The sequence below is a fragment of the Octodon degus genome, unplaced genomic scaffold, assembly GCF_000260255.1.
Source record: "Octodon degus isolate 3935 unplaced genomic scaffold, OctDeg1.0 scaffold00024, whole genome shotgun sequence".
NCBI classification, from domain to species: Eukaryota; Metazoa; Chordata; class Mammalia; order Rodentia; family Octodontidae; genus Octodon; species Octodon degus.
In genome coordinates this window covers 20,725,077-20,730,095 of record NW_004524600.1, presented here as the reverse complement: position 1 = coordinate 20,730,095, position 5,019 = coordinate 20,725,077, and positions in this window count along the sequence as shown.

Sequence of the window (5,019 nt, the reverse complement as noted above, 5' to 3'; positions counted from 1 at the left end):
AGAGAGAGAGAGAGAGAGAGAGAGAGAGAGAGAGAGAGAGAGAGAGAGAGAAATAAGAAACATAAACTCGAGGCTTTTATGGGTAAATGGATGTAACTAGAGACGATACTCATAAGTGAAATAAATCAGACCCACATGTGTAAACATTGCATTGTCTTATGTTATGTTTGATGCATTGCAGCAACTTGAGAAATTTAAACGTTCAACCAGGTGATTCAGCAAGGGGTCAAGGTCCTTACTTTGTGAAGACCTTCAGCTTGTAGAAGAGGAGGGCACAAAGGTGATTTGAGCGTGGGAGGATAGCTAAAACACAAGATGGGGGAGGAGGAAAAAAGGCTTGCTTGCCCCCTTTCACTCTTGTTTTACTGTCTTCTTCTGCCTTGAACTGCTGCCCCTCAGCCATGCCACCCTGCCTTGGAGCCAGCAAAGTGTGGACTGAAACTTATATAAACCACGAGCTAAAGAAACCTTTCTTTCCTTAATTTTGGGTGTTGGGTATATTGTCTCAGCAAAACATCTCCCTAGTGTAAGAGACTGAAAGAGTAAATAAGATCCAAAAGGTACAATAGACACTTTGAAAAGGAAAGAAACTGCTCTAAAAGGAAAGAATAAGTGGGACTAGGGAAAGGAGAAAAGACAGACTATATATATGATAATTATACTAGCAATTTCTATTTGTTCATTAAAAGGAAGTTAGTGTTTTACTATTTGACCAATCTTACATGCCTGTTCCTGTTTAATCTGAGCAACTACTTTGATAATAACAATACACAATAGAATCACCATTGTTAATTTCCTATCATTGTGTTTTGAAATTTGGTATCACTTTGTTTTTATTACTCTCTTTAAAAAAAAAGTAATATCTATTTTTGTAGGATATAATTATCACCTTGATCATTAATTGTATTTTTATCTACCACTAGCAATTATGTCCATTAAAGCTGTCTATGACCTTATATTTTCATAACAACATGTAATTTTTTAATTGACATTGATAAATTCTTTTTTGTTTTTTTTTTTTTGTTCCTCGAATGCCTTCAGGGCACTTTTGGCCAGCGGGAGAGTTGTGAGGTTCGAACTCCAGCAACCTGAGGCTGGCAGCTTTGTGGAAGCAGCCACTTAAAGGCCTGAGCTAGGGCCAGGCCCCCGATAAATTCTTAATGGGCTAACATTTATAGGTGACTTTTCTGCTTCTGAAATAGAGAAAGATGGGAGGAATTGGGAACGCCCAGCTAGTGGAGGAACAACCTGATGGGGAGAGCTAATATCATTGTTCACACACTTGCAAAACTCACCATGAATATAAAAATACATTTTCTTTGTACGATGTAACTTTGGAGATACTAATGATATCCATTTTTATTCAGCAGAGCATTTCATATCCCAGTCATTGGCATAGATCCTGAAGATACCAGCATGAATAGAATAAGGGCTGTTAACAAGCAAACTGTCTGTTGAAACTGTAATCCTTGGAAGCATCACAGATGAAAACTTAGACTCACACAAAGACGTATTGCCTAACAGTCCCGCTTCAAAACATACCTAGCTCTCAAGGCTATGGGAGATGCCTTTTTATTTAAAAGCTAAAAGGATCTGCAACTCCCTGACAAAAATCAAAGTTAGCAGTGCAGCCATACTAGGAAGTAAAAATATAGGACACCCAATTCAAATAGAATTTAAGGTAAATAACTTTTAAATTTTAGCTTATATAGTTCCCAAACTTGGTTGGGGAATAGACAATTATTTTTTTCATTATTGGTGTGAAATTCAAAGTCAGTTGGGTAAGTTATTATCAAGCAATACTAACTAAAGTGATGTTTGCCAGGATGTTGTGAAGGAGATTCATTCATAGATTCCAGTTAAAATCATTTACTAGGCAGTATTTATGAGCAACCTACTAAGTGCCAGATGCCATCGTCAACCCTGGGAGAACTCTGTAAGAGAGAACAGGTAGCTGTGGCCTTTCTGCTCCAAGGCATGACTATTTATTTCCAGAATAGGTCATCCTGAAAATCCTGTGATGGAGAAAGTAGCATTTTGTAGCATATACAGAGCGATATTAAATGCATTCCACAGGGATCAAAACATCTTCCTTTAAGATATGACTGGGTTTATTTTTTATTATTTTAAACAGTTTTAGTCAAACATAAGTGACATGGAATAAATGTACTTATTTAATTTTTTTAAAAATATTTTATTTGATACAGAGTCTGGCTATGCAGCTCAAACTCATAATGATCCTCCTGTCTCAGCCTCCCTAGTACTGGGATTACAGGCATGCACCACCAATCTCAGTGGTGTTGGATGACACAGCATAGGGCCAGCACTGTATGCAGTACTGGGGAATGGACACTGGTCCTTGTGCTTGCCAGGCAGGTGCTAAGACTGCTGAGCTATCTCCCCGTAACAATGCACTTATTTAATGTGCATTACTTCATGAGTTTGGACATATCCAAGTATCGGGGATGTTATTACCAAAATCAAGATACTATATATACCTAGGACCTCCCAAAGTTTCCTTGTCTCTCCCACCCACCACTGCCCATCTCGTGTTTGTACCTTTAGGTGCTATATTGTACATCAGATCTCTAGAACGTATTCATTTATCAAAAATTAAAACCTGTACTCATTGAATAGCTAATTTCCAAGACTTGCAGGATTTGGAGCAGTTACTTAGAGCAAGAAGCAGAATAAGCATTACTAGTAGAGAAAATGGCGAATGAAAGTGCATGTGGACCACTCAAGTTTACATGGATGTTTGGGGAATTATAGAAAATGAGACTGAATCAAGACTAGAGCGTGACAGGGGTTTTAGGAATGTCCTTTGCATGGTCTCCTACAAGAAATGGAAATCCAGAGATGCTCAGAAGCTCAGGCATGGAAAAGCTGATGTGGTCAAATTGGAATAAGAAATTAAGCAGTGAGTGACACAAAAGCAGAAAGACTAAAATATTTGGAAATCATCAGAATTAGTGATTGCCTGAGGGCAGAGACCTAGAATCAATGATGGCTCATGGGCAACAAAGAAGGTGAAAATGATGTCACATGCCTTGAAGAAAACAGTGCAGTGGATGAGCCCATTTAGAATAGAAAGTAACTAAGTGTAAAATCCTGTCTTAGTTACTCTTCTTTTGTTGCTGTGATAAAATATAGGACATCCAAAATTAAGGAAAGGAAGGTTTATTTAGCTCCCAGTTTGTGCAGGTTTCAGTCCATAATCAGCTGGCTCCATCCAGAGTGGTACATGGCAGAAGGGCAACCACTCATGATGATGGAAGACAGCAAAAGCAGCAAGAGCAAAAACGGAGGAGTGAGAGAGAGGACACTCTCTGTCCATATATTATACGCACACTACCCACTCTAGGGTGGATGTAACACTCACACCCTCACACCTCCCCCATGACTACATGAGGCTTTGGGGGCACAAGCAAGACACAAGCCTTAACAAATCTTAAAGAAAGAAGTCTCTGCTACAACTGTATGTATTGGTCTTGAGCTTAGTGTGAGGTAGCGCTGAGGGTTAAGGAGTCTACAACCACCCATCTGTAGACGACTACTGAAGTCAATGCAGAGGAAGAAAACACTACCACTGGTCTTAGTTTTATCATTTGTAATCAAAGGACTACACCACAGTGCTGTACTCTATGAGGTGCCAAGTGTGTGACCTACAGTAAGGACTTCAAAAATTTAGGAATAGAGACTGTGCTTATCCATCACCTTCTCACTTACTGTATACACAGTGCCATTTGTTTTACACAGAAGTGCTTAGCACTTTTGAAAATTCTGATGTATTCCATTTCAAATTCTTATGAAAGTATACCTTCTCTTGCCAGAAAAAAAAGTATAGAAAACTGTGAAACACTTTAAGTACCTAAGATAGGGCTTTATACTATTTTTGATTTTTTAATTAATTTTACTGAGAAACAAATAGCAATGAGGCAGTTTCAAAACTGATTAATAGAACAGTTTCAATAAATAGTACATTGCATATTGCTGTCTTCGTAGTGATTATTCATAGTACAAGATGCAGACACGATGTCCTGTCCAAACACTATTAGTACAAATCTTTCTTTTCATTGAATTAAGAGAAAGTAACTGGATATCTACCTCAACTATTTTGTATATACAGATACAAAATGGTCCTTCATTTGTATCCTCTTTTTCTGTTTAGTTTTGTCAGAGATGGGTATTCCATTGCCATTTAAATATTGTAGGTACATGAATTTAGCAAAATAATCCAATATAGTTCAGTAGTCCATAATAGTAGTGGGTTATCCACATGACTTGCAATATCTGAAGTTGTTGACTTGAGCATTTTACAGTTCAGCATATTAATATGGTTTTACTATTTATACCTCATTTTTATACTTTTCTGCTGGCAGGTTAAGATCAAGATAAAGCAAGACCTATATAACAAGAAATGTAACTTGTTATACTAATAGACACATAATTAATTAAAAATGAGTGCATTTTTTAATTTTTATTTTATTTTGAAGAGTAAAAACAGAAGCAAAAACAAATAGAAAAAATGATAGAAATAGAGTAACAATGCAAATATTACAGATTTTCAAAAACAGGAATAGCTAATTAACAATTGTTGTATTATCTATTTATATCATCAAATCCACTTCTCAGATAAACATATAATTATGCAGTATTGGGGAAATAATTGAATATTGGCACTTGCTTTCAAGAAATCTTAATTTTATTTTTTTCCTTTTTGTTTCAATTTATTTTAAAGAGAGTATAACAGTTTATAAGACATTAGAAATGATATGCACTTAGAAGACCAAGATGTGGGGCACATGACCATGGGTTTTCTATCACACATTGCTATCCTTGATGTAGTTGGTCAGATCACAGATATTAGCATACAGAGTTAGTCAAGGTGAAAATTCTACACATCAGCTGCTATTTTCAAAAAAGCTGACAGAAATTATGAGTACAATCATCTTAGCCATGGTGTAAGTATACTTTCATGTTCTCATCTCCTTCTATTTTTCCTACCTTTTCTCCTTT